Source organism: Dermacentor albipictus, chromosome 2 (assembly GCF_038994185.2).
Source record: "Dermacentor albipictus isolate Rhodes 1998 colony chromosome 2, USDA_Dalb.pri_finalv2, whole genome shotgun sequence".
Lineage (NCBI taxonomy): Eukaryota > Metazoa > Arthropoda > Arachnida > Ixodida > Ixodidae > Dermacentor > Dermacentor albipictus.
Genome location: NC_091822.1, coordinates 99382887 through 99395504, shown reverse-complemented (window position 1 = coordinate 99395504; position 12618 = coordinate 99382887). Strand labels below are relative to the sequence as shown.

General features: G+C 42.7%; 1 pseudogene; it reads right to left on the bottom strand.

Annotated features, from left to right (window-relative positions):
- Nucleotides 1-11147, bottom strand: part of LOC135915906 (uncharacterized) — a 34035-nt pseudogene extending 22888 nt beyond the window's left edge.
- Between the last annotated feature and the right edge of the window lie 1471 nt (nt 11148-12618).

Below are 12618 nucleotides of genomic sequence, written 5' to 3'. Positions count from 1 at the left end.
GTCGACCCTTTATTCTATTAACTCTGTTCCAAACCTTTGTTTCGTCCGTGTAAGAGGTAATGCCTGATATATACTTTCTCCAACTCTCTCTTCTAGCTTGTCGCCGCGTTCTTCGACCCTGGGATTTGGCCTGCTTGAAATTGACTAGATTTTCTGCCGTCGGAGAATCCCGAAGTAAACGCCATGCCTTGTTCTGCTTCTTACGCGCTATTTGACACTCATCATTCCACCACGGAAGACGGCGTTTTGTGGACAATCCACTTGTTACAGCGATACATTTGGTGGAGGTGTCAAGGAGAAATCCCGTAAAATATTCAATCGCAGCATCTATGCTTAAAGCACTCATGTCGTCCCAGGATAAAGAAGCAAGTTTTTTGAACTTTTCCCAGTCAGCTGAGTCAGTTTTCCAGCGAGGTAATTGTGGGGGACATTCATTAGACATTGGTGTGCATAGAGCTACAGGGAAATGGTCACTCCCGTAAGGGTTTTTAATAACTTTCCATTTAAAGTATTGTAGAAGAGTAGGAGATGCAATGCTAAGGTCTATTGAGGAGTATGTTTTGTTTGCCACATTATAATACGTGGGCTCCTTCTCATTCAAAAGACATGCACCTGAAGAAAAAAGGAACTGTTCAATCAAGCGACCTCTTGCGTCGCAGCGCGAGTCGCCCCACAGGTTGCTGTGTGCATTTAAGTCTCCAAGCACAAGATATGGTTCGGGTAACTGGTCCATTAATGTGTGGAATTCTTGTTTGTGAAGCTGAAAATGCGGCGGTATGTATAAAGAGCAAATGGTTATCAGTTTATTTAAAAGTACAGCACGAACGGCCACTGCCTCAAGGGGTGGGTAACATGTTAACTATTACATTGGAACAGCGAAATTTCTTTATTGTAAAGATCTTTTGCTTTTATTAAGAAACATTGGCGAGAAACTTATTTTGGTTTGCAGCTCAGTTTCGTTTTGCTCAATTCAAACATAACAGGCTTTCTTGTGAATGAAAACAATAAATGAAGCTGTCATCGTTCATTGGAAGAAAATTTTAGAAAATCCAAGTTTAAGTTCTGTTTCGTCACAAATTCTAAAAAAAACATTCTACAGGAAACATGTTTATTTTGCTTCAGCAAGCGTGACAGACATTCAGCTCTGACACACAAGAAATACTGCTTTCGATTTATTGCTTAATGTATTATATGACACTGCTTATGTTGGTATGTGCTTTGTATTGTGTATTGGCTTATGATAGCATGTTGCTTTTATTCTGTATTTGCATGCATGAAGCACAGCCTTACATTTTGCTATTTCGTTCATAAAACTAGAATAATGTCGATTTGAAAGAACATTTTATCCGCGTGTTCTTTTGTTCTGTTTGTCACCACTGTCGGAAATTATAGTGGGCTGTACCGCTGAGCCAAGGAACTGCACATAGAAGTTAGTTTGTGAACTTGATTCGTGCCTGTAATTACTACTGCTGGGCTGCTGTGCATAAGTACAGCGTTTTCAATGAAAACTCGAGCTGCTTCAGCTGGTGCACTACGCCGCATAGCTTAAGTCTCCGCATAGGGAGTGAGGACAGCACTTATTGTTATAGTTGTCCCGAACTCCCCTTCAATGAAACAATAAAATGGGCTAAAAACACAGTTGGAACTTTGTATTTGTGTGATACTACAAATCTGCAAAGGGCTTGCCATACTCTCACCTAGCCTACCATTGCTCAGGAAGTGGCTCACTCCAGCCCATAATAGACCTATTGTTCAAATACCAAAATTCAGTGCACTTGTAACATCGCGAAACCATGCGACACTGGAAACTGTTGACACCTATGCCAGCCCTCCATTACCCTGGCATACAAAAAAAAAACACTGGGCTGTCAAAAAAGTGCAAGCAGAGCATGACGTTTTGGGTATTCTATGATGCTGGGGCGTACTATTTCTAAGCCCCACTAAAATTATGTGCCATGACAGCCACTGCTGGGCGTAATGGCATAGATGCATGTCTTTCAATGTGCCAGTCAACGAAAAAATCTATATTCAAAATAATGTACCTCAGAGGATGGCAAAACTACCAAATACATGGCAAATATCTGCCATTCAACTGCAATGAGTTATAATTGCTTTCTATAACAGAGCTTGACTTATAAAAAAATCATTTACAAGCTCTAATACTATGAGGTACTTTTGCAAGAAATGCATAACCTACCCTCGCTGTCATGTAGGATAGCAAGTTACGTCAGTGGGCAAGCATTGACATTAATATACATTCCTGAAGTAAATGCGCAAGCTACAATATGGAACGCATGAACGAAGTTAACGCAAGGCTTGTACACTGCATTAAATGTTGCAAATCATTGCCCCGAGTGCATTGAAAAAATATTCTTGGCATAGCAGTGCCTGGTGCCAGTATGTGCATTTCACGGCAACTGTGGTGCGTTGATAGAAGTGCCTTTCAAGGGGTTGCCAGTTTAGTATACCCCTTTTAATAATTCGGGCCTTACAACATTTTATCTCGGCACACATGAAAGAAAGAGAGATGGGCTGACAACACCTGCTACGTGTGCATAACACATTAAGTGGAGTTATGCCACAGCCGTGCTGCAGCATTTCCACAGAAAACAAAAATGCCACAAATGTTTCCCTTTCCTTTTTAATGTCTCGGCGTGGTAACTACATTAGATAGAAAAGGTGACCTACGTAAACAGCTTCCATCAAAACAATGCACAGCAAAATAAACTGAAATTCAGGCAGCTAAGGTGCAGCAGGGTGCATACCAGCGGTCAATGTGTAGAGATGCCCTAAAAAGCAAGCAGCAACCTTAACTGGCAGTTATCTTTGCTGCCTTGTGTCATGTAATATTCCATGCAATGGCACATACTCGTCACAATTATTATGCAGATAAGTACTGTCGTGAAATAAAAATATGTATTGGAGAGATCAAAGGAGTGCAGGCAAGACGTCATTAGCATAGTGCACAGAAAATTTCATTGGTTTTCGCGAGGTGCGCTGTAGCCGCATGGCAATGCCGCAAGAAACAGAACACAAGTTCAGGGAACACGACTGCAGCAGGTTTATTCAGCTCCGCAATTTACGCTGGTTCTGCAACCCAAAGTTCAGCTCGGCTACCTAAAGGAATCTGTGAAGAAAAGGAAGGTCTATTGGTCTGCGAGGTGTAAGTACCACCACCGTTGCTTTAATGCGCAATAGCAGGTCCCCAATCCGCCACCTGAGGACCGCGATCTCTAGCAGGCAGGTGGTGCCGAGAGTGCCGCTGCAATGGTCAGGTTTTCCAGTCGTTTCATCGAAGGAAGTACATGCGAGTAACACAGCACCAACACAACAGTTGTAAAGCCGACAAATACTAAAGGATATGCAAAAGAACCGGTGAATTGAGCAGCAACTCCAGGATTCCGTTTACTTGAGCCTGCAACATAAAGAAAGCAAAACACAAACAAGAAATCAAGCAAGGAACAAACACATAACAAAGAATAACCAATACATATGAAACATTCAGGCAAGGGTCAGGCAATGGAGGAACTTCTCTTTTGCAGCATGGAATGATTCTGCAGCCTGATCCTAAAACAAAATATTTGCGACTGGGCTGTACCAGCACCTGTGCGACCGCATGCAATGAGCCCGTGGATACATGGATGCTGGCGCAGGCAGTGGCCCGGTGAGAGGCTGCACAACACAGACACTGTTGGGAATTCGAGGAGCGAGGAAACCGAGTTCCGTGTGACAGCAGCTATCGCATCCTAGTGCCGTGCTGACACCACAGTGAGGGAGGCCTCTCGAGTTACTGACCAGAACACGCTGAGATAGACTAGCTATTTACACAGAAGTGGTGCGGCTCTGCGGCTTTTTCGGGGCATGAAATGTTTGCGACTGGGCTGTACCAACACCTGTGGAACCACATGCAATGAGCCTGTAGATACACGGATGCTGGCGCAGTGTGATGTGTGGTGCATGACATGGTGCGGTGATCGGGATGGTCAGGAGCAGATGACAAAGAGTGCGCGCGCCGAGGCAGATTCCGTGCTGGAAGGCGAAGAACGACAACGCCGAAGAGCATCCGGCACGTGAACGCACGGCGCAAGAAAAACAACTAAAAGAAGAAAAGCAAACCGATAATATGGATAAATGTTTAACGCCAACAAAACCGGGCACCATTCACACTTACAAGAGGCAACTAAAGGTCTGGCTAGTAACCACAGAAAGTGGAGACACCAGGATGCAAGGAAATGTGAAGATTTTAACGCACTGAAGTGGTTTAAATGTAAAATTTTTAGAAATTGTGTCATATTGAAAGAAAAAGTAAACCATGAAAAAAGCAAGTTTTGCTTTGGAAGTCTTTTTGTGAATCAGAAAATTGAGTTACCTTCCATACTGTAACGCCGAGTCAGCCAGGCCAGTGCATGGCACCTTTAGGCTCAAGTTGGAAACTTCCCAGAAAAGAAACCATGTGCAGTGCCGAAATTTGACGCCACCCAGGCAGCACACCAGCATTGGACCAAGCATGGCCCAATGCTGGCAAAAATTGGTGCCAATGTTGGCCCAATCTTGGCATTTTGGCAAAATGGAACCCGATCCAAGGTCCAGCCAATGTTCAAGCCAACATTGGCCCTACATTTTGGCATTGTAGTATCCGATGTATTTCCAGCATAGAGCCAGTGCCCAGCCACTTTGTATTCAATGTTTTTCCAGCATAGCCAGTGCTCAGCCATTTTGTATCCAATGTTTTTCCAGCATAGCCAGTGCTCAGCCATTTTGTACCCAATGTTTTTCCAGCATAGCCGGTGCTCAGCCATTTTGTATCCAATGTTTTTCCAGTATAGCAAGTGTTTAGCCATTTTGTACCCAATGGTTGTCTAGCATAGCCGGCGCTCAGCCATATTGTATCCAATGTTTTTCCAGCATTGCCTGTGCTCAGCCATTCTGTTACTTGTGTGCGGGTTTACTGCCTATACTATTAGCTCAAACGTGATGGAAATAAATGCAGGAAGGCAGTCCTGCAGATGCAAGCAAATCGTAAATGAAAATAACCTATTTATTTATAAATTTGATGGCTGCAGGCCTTGTGCAGAACTGCATGTCTGCAGTGGATGCAGCTGGACCACTGAGGTCGGTGGACGTAGCAGGGCTCCGAGGGCAAGGGTGGGGAAAGGAGAGGGCAGCAGTGGTCAAGCAATGATTCCTGTCCCGAGGGCAGGGATCATTGGGCTCTGCTGCGAACGTTTCAATGCCTCTTCCTGCCGCCACCCCTGTCCACAGACCCCGGCAACCACTTCTTTAAGAAGCTCTGGGCCTCCACCACGTCCACGTGGCCCTTCTCACCGACAACATCTGCACACAAACGTAAAGACCACAAATAGTACATACAACATACACTGTGCTTGAGACGTTCAAAATCCTTCATCCTAAGTAACTTCATTGCAAATATCGTGCACCATAAAGATCACCCAGAATAGAGCAAGGCAAACGTATGAACAAACAAAAACCATCATTATGAACTCAAGAGACTTAGTGATAAGTTGTTAAGTCTTTAGCGCACACTTTATGTGAGAGAATGAGCAACTGCAGCGGACCCTATTGAATCGAGGTTCAGAGCATGTTCTGCGGCAAAATGCAGGAGCTACGCAATGTAAAGCTGCAGACCATCAAATGCTGCTAGCACCTTCCTCGCCGTCAAAATTCTTCATCCATTTACAGGATATTCATCCTTGTTGCCTTCGTTGGCATTCCCGTTTTTCCACCCTAAAATAACATTGATGTCATCAGTGATCATTATACAATGTTTTTACCAACCGAGACATATTCATCAACCGTCTCGCCCACTTATGTATTACTAGAGAACGCACTAGTTTAGCAATCGATCAGTATGCTTGTCAAGCAATTCACCTACGCTGTCATTGGCACTAGCACCAGAGCACTTCTTCGTTACATCTGCGATGGCCGTGGTGGGTGCGCTATGTGGATTTCATAGGAAATAATGACACCAGCTGATGGGGACGCCTAAATTCGTTCAATGTAGAGGTTCAAAATTCATATGAAACATAAGATTTTGTAGAGGATATAATCTTTTGCTATGCAAGTCATTCAATGGAAAGTTCGGCTGTATACTCAAGACTTCAACAATGCAAGAAGATGGCCAAAGAAACCTTACCTGTGACTATACGGCAAAGCTTCAAATTAATGAAGGCTCGTTTGCCTTTTCTGCCATGAAGGCTGTAAAGCACTTTCACCGGATGTGCCATTACAGCCTTCATGGCATTCAATGCCACCTCACGCAGAGACGTCCCTCCTATCTGTTGAAGGTGCTTGCGCTGGAAAAAAAATGTCAGAAATGTGGAAATGAGCACTTATGTGGCAGTGTCTTCATGTTGAAAAAAGCCCAATACTGCTAGAATATAATTTTTAGCCGAGTGCAAAGCAAGACATTTTTGCTATAAGAAGGTTGTGAGGCAGTGCTCTTTAATTGTAAATGTGCTCCACAACACCTGTGTTACTGGAAGACAAACACGAAGTGTATCAGACCTGTCTGTTCAGTACATTTCATGTTTCCGTTTGATCATCCTTAGTACTGTAACCTTATTTCATAGTAACTACCTTGCCAAGCTTTCACCATCATTAAAATTACTGTAAGCGCACCAGTTCTATTAACATGCAAATTTGCAGTGCTTAATTAGGAGATGCAACATCAGTGTGAAGGAAAGACAAATACACATTTGTGGCACAAAACAGCTACTGACTTACCAACATGATATCTCCAGATTTTCATATTTTTGTTAAATGGACTAACAATCTATCTTTAGGGACTTAATTTCTTTAAACTGTAACGAAATGCTCACTCTCAGCAATGTTACTGTGGATATTTTGTAAACAATATTTCTATTTGAGCAGCCTCTAGAAAAGAAGAGTCCCTCCTCTAGCAACACAACCCCGAGAAGTGAGAGCGATGCAGATAGCCCGCTTTGCAAATTATGAAAGCAACCCATCATTCTACTTTCACAGGAGTGAGCGCAACTGTGATAAACCATCTACATTTTGACCTTGTCAACCACTTTGGAAAATAAAAAGCTGGTACAGTAAGTTAGCGTTGCCAGACCTTACGCCTGCGTCATGGCTGGTTGGCCCCCGTTGTCGTTATTTTGTCGATAGACTTGCCAAGCCAAATACCGCATTTACTCGCATAATGACTGCACTTTCCTGTCAAAAGAAGTGTAGCAAATTCAGGGCTGCGATCATTGCGCGGGGGTAAATTTCTCACGAAAATAATTTTCTTTTCATCCTGCGTTTGCTGTGGGATGACAACAGGTCAACAAGCAGGCGGCTGCCACTGTAACAGTGTGGGACACCAAAACAAATATGGCGGCCGGCGGAGCAAGCCGAACGCACCGAATGAGATTTTTGTTCTTCTTGCGAGTCTATTACGTGCATTGAAAGAGTTTCTTCTTTATCAGTAATGAATAACATCGTTAATATCTGCAAGTTTGCGACAATAACATAGCCGAGTCCACTTTGAGGGCACAGAAACAGATGGGTGCGCGTAGCCGTCAGTGATATAGAAACACATGGCAGGCATGTTGCGGAAACTTCTGCATTTGTCTTCACTATCCTAATGCGGCATGTTTCCGTTAAGGGTAGGCGAATATCTCAGCTATATTACAAGCGTCGGCGTGTGAATAGGGTACACTTCTAATGTATTAGTGTAAACATGGCCACTATATTTGCCGCTCGAGACTAGTTGCGGTTGCCTGCCCACGAGTGTAAACGAGAAGAAACGAAAGGCGCCTTTTTTTGTTGTTGGTAAACCGTAATGAAGCCTAAAATAATAAAGCCAAGCAAGTTTGGTTGAAGCTTTTCTTTTTCATGGAAGTGCGGAAAGTGATGAATGGTATGATAATATGGGGCATCTGCTTAAGGATGTTTGGCGTGTGCAGACCACTTGGTATGCCTTCAAGAGTCGTTTGCATAGCATTTGACAGCATTCGACAGATGGTGAGCACGATCGTCGTTAGCTAGACAAAACGATCTAATTTTGATGACAAAATTCTGATGTGCGATCATTACGCGAGCGCGATCAATATGCGAGTAAATACGGTAACTCATCGAAAATAAAGGCAGCGCCACTTTTATACTCGCGACTAACAAAGGCTTGTCTGCACATTCTAAATGAAAGAAACAACAGAAAAAGTGGACTGCACTTCAGTACTAATAAACATATTATGAACCATGTACACTAATGGAAAGTCACGCGATAGTTCTCCGATTCATGGTAAATAAGGAACAGCGCACTGAAAACGAAGGGAGACATAAACACGTCACAAACGGGAAGATTCAACTGGAAAATTAATTGAACAAATAGGTTAATACAAACTTGAATTGGACATGTGCCTGCAAGGCAGTGAACAATTCGTTAGCTTACATGATACCAAACAATAATGAATTAACAAAAATCAAAACCAGCGTGCTGCTCTGCTATCAACGATTTGCTTGGTCTGAAAAGAAACTTTTTTTTTCTTTTCACCAAAGGAAAAAGAAGGTAGCCATTATGCCACCCTTCCACCAGCTTTTGCAAAGGCTGAAAAAGGTGGGATCTTGGCATGACCTAGATGTGGTCTTTTTAGCAAAAAAAGTGGGTAGTGTCTGCGCAGTGGTAAGAAAACATGTGGAAATAGGTGCAAATGCGAAAGATGTCTGCCCTGTTAGGCGAACTGATATGTTTATGCCTTGCACCATTGCAATCATGTACAGCATCCCCCTCAGGTGTGGCCAAGTGTACGTGGGACAATTAGTGCAGTGTGTAAACGTGCAAATGAGGGAGCACCAAAATGGACTGAAAGGCACTGTTTGCTCCTCGCACTTGGCAACGCATTGCCGTTACTATGGGTGCTCTGCAGAATTCACAATGACCTAGATTCTTTTTCGCCACCCAGACCAATTGACATGTCAAATTTGTGAGGCTTATAGAATACAGCAAGCAGGACCAGAATGCATTAGCCAGCCTTCTATAGCACTCCAACAAAAAAACAACTTCCGCTGTAGACCACGCAAATTGTTTATAGCCAAGCAGCAAACTGGCTTTTTGTTAATTCATTATTGTTTAGTGTCACCTAATCTAACCGTAAATGCATGTCATGCATTGTTCAGTGCCTTGCAGGTGCATATGCAGTTCAAGTGTGTACTAGCTCGTTCATTCAATAAATATTCCAGTTGAAAGTGAAGTTGTGGTGTGTCTACGTTTCCTTTCATCTTCCGTTTTCAGTGCGCTGTTCCTCATTTATCATATCTGAATACTAACACGACCAAGTTTTCCATCCTCTTCAGGGCTGTTATGATTATGTTCTTGCTGCATGAGGAGTCAAAGGTCATTTTCCACGACTTTTTGCAAAGGATGAAGAATATGAATACATGTTTAATGAGAAAAAGATGGCTCGTCTTACCCAGCAGGATAGGAAATATTTTCATAAGTGTGGTTTTCTCAATTCATGTTCTGAGCAGTTTTCTATCCTGTTAAGTAAAAGTGCGGGACACTAAAACCCCAGAATTATACTGGCAAACCCCGGAGCGCGCATAATAATTTATTACAATAGATGTTTTACAGCCAGGTTTGGCTCAGCTTTCTCCCCCATCACATCATGGCACAGAAGGTAGCCACTTACGACATTGGAAGGTTTGACACTTGCTTTGACTTGCTTGTCGAAAGGATTAGACGTTTCGGCTTCTACACAGAAGCCAGAACATCTAACCCCATCAACAACATTATTTTGGTCAACGCTACATTTACTGCAGGTCTAACATCAGGAAGAAGCATGGTGAAAAACAACAGATGGCAACCAAGGTGAAAAAATATTTAGAGCAATGTTGTGACCCCTTTGTGGGAGCCTTGTTCACTATGGTTGGCATTTGTTTTCACCATGGATGTTCATATTCAATGGTTCGAGCTGTTTGCAAGTTGACCGACTTTCCCACCTAACCTTTGTCATTCAGGCATGGAAAATAAGCCCATAATAAATACTCATACAAAATGTAGCATAGAAGCAGATAAAACAAGGTGCTGAAAAATGCAAGTAGCGGAATAAAAAGTAACAGTGGCTGCAGTGTATGTGTGCTTACATCCCTAAAGTAATTGCTAGTGTTCTGGAAAATGCTTTCAATCACTGCATGAAACTACATAGTTGAGGAGTTTGTTTCATGGACTTGTAGCAACAGAAAAAAAATGTGATAGTGGTGGTTAGTGTGCAAGCAATGGGGCAATTCAACTGCCTGTACAGTAGACTCTGCAAATGCTATTTTGATTACATATCCAATTGTAGTGAAATTTTCAAACAATTTTTTTTTCAGAAAACTGCACAATAAAATGACCAAAATACAGTTACCGCCCCTCTTTTTCTGTACCGTGTCCCACTTGTTTATACTGATATTTAACATTCACAATGGATCAACTAGTCCAACAAAAATAATTTATTCACAAGTGTTCTACATTGCGTCCTTTTACAGAAAGCTGGCACAGTTTGCCCTTTGTGTCAGCAATGCTTTTTATCATCTCGACAACCTATTCTCGAGTCATAAATGTATCTCTACAGAGAGATCAAGCCACTAAGGTAGCTTAGTGGCTATGGCGTTGCTGAGCTTAAGCTCACACATTTGATCCTGGCAGCCACTGGCACACTGGTATACTAGTGTACACTTACATTTAGATGGATGCTAAAGAATGTAGGCGCAGTCCAGATATGCCATTAGAAACTATACAGCAGGAAAAAATAATTAGTTCTATAAAATCTTCAGTGTGTGCGATGCTTAATAGGTAGCTAACATAGAACCGACAGCATGGTTCATAAAACAGCACAGAACATCTACATGTTACATAGCCTTACGATTAAAAATAAATGGACAGTACAAACCAAGGTGGCAGCCACAGTCTCGTCATCTACCGCTGCCTCTGCTGCCTCTAGCTCCTCCAAGCTGTTGGCAGGCAGCCGAGGGTTACTTACAGGCACCGTACGCTGGGCAGGTTGAGGCACGGTACGGGTCCTGTCGAGAGACTCAATTTCATGTAGCCGCTCAGACATGACCTGTACCTCGTGCCTCAGCTGCTGCAGCTCATGACGCAGCTCTCTGTTTTGCTGCCTCACCTCTAGCTGCGCCAGCAGCATCACCGCTTAAACACAAGAAGATTTATTTCATAGCAGAAGGAATGCATTTGTTGCGCATTTGATTTGTTGTTCCAGAGCACTCTGGTAAATGTAAAATTCCCAGGATTCGTACAGGTCTCAGCGACAAAAGTTCACGGGTATTCAAAGACTTTCAAGGCCAAGGCAAAGCCTTTTCAGGTTGCAGAACAGCATCACATGTGCCACTTTTTACTATAACACTTCCAAAACACTTTAGGTAGCTTTATTGCACCATAAATACAAAACTGATATCCAAAATGTCCAGCCTTGATCACTCGCAAGTTCCTTACTTCTAGGCGTGATGAAAGCACCATAAACATGGTATGGGAGCCAACACCAAGTGCCGGTGTCTTGCTCTTGCCCAGTGTGGGATTTTTCAGTTCTATGCAAGCCATACGAAATGAAATGCCCGAGCACTCGCCGCGGTGTCAGCTTTTTATACTATTGTTTTTAATGTGGGAAGTTTGCCGGGTCCACATTGATTCACCATAAAAAGCGAGTCGCATAATCGATTTTAGATTGTATCACTCATGAACTTCAAAGGCTTTTCAAGTGCCTTGAAAACACATTTCAATTTCAAAGGTTTCAAGGACCTGTGCAAATGCTAAACTGTAGGTGTGAATCTGTTTAAAGATGTCATGAAATTAAGTAGGACTAGTAAGTATAAGGCTTTGTTCTTGCTTTTCATGGGAACAGTGAAGTAGTTGCTGTTTTCCGCAAGTTACACTATCAAAGTGCTTTGAAAGAACGAGTTCTATGTGCTCGACCTACATTCAAAAATTCCATTGTTATAAACTGAAGGTATGAAGGAAGAAAATTTATATATGAAGTAGTAAAGCAACAGAGCAAAGTACTGAGACAGCTGGTGAACTGAAGCGCAAGTAAACATACTAACAAGATGCATACACAAGACCAAGCGTGCAGCTGTATGCATCATAGTACGCCGAGTTAAACTGCTACGTGTTTAAATGTGCCAGGTTGTTTTTTTTAAGGCTAAAATTTCTTGCCTGTTGCATAAAGTAACGACATCACAAAGGCCCTGAATCACATTTTATTGTATTCCAAAAATGCGTTTGAAGTTAAAATAAACTATTTCAGAAATACTTTGCCGTAAGAAGTACAATGCATTCAGCAGAAGCAATCAAAGATCGGCCTGATCCTCTCCGCGGGGCTCCTGGTCCTTCAATGCCTTTACACTGCGAAAGCTACAGCAGAGCGGGGCATACCTACAACCCTCCACCTATTAAATGTTACCATGGTGGGCAGTTTAAATTTGAATTTGTGTGCTCACGAAGATACCACTACTTCCTATTTTGGCACCTATAATGCACCGAAACTCTGAGGCTGTTTCTAAACTTACAGTGGAGTACAGTGTCACATACTTTTGCTCTCCTAGTCTACCAGATAGCTACATGCAGCTTTGACACACAAAGCAACAAGCCACATTTTTTTT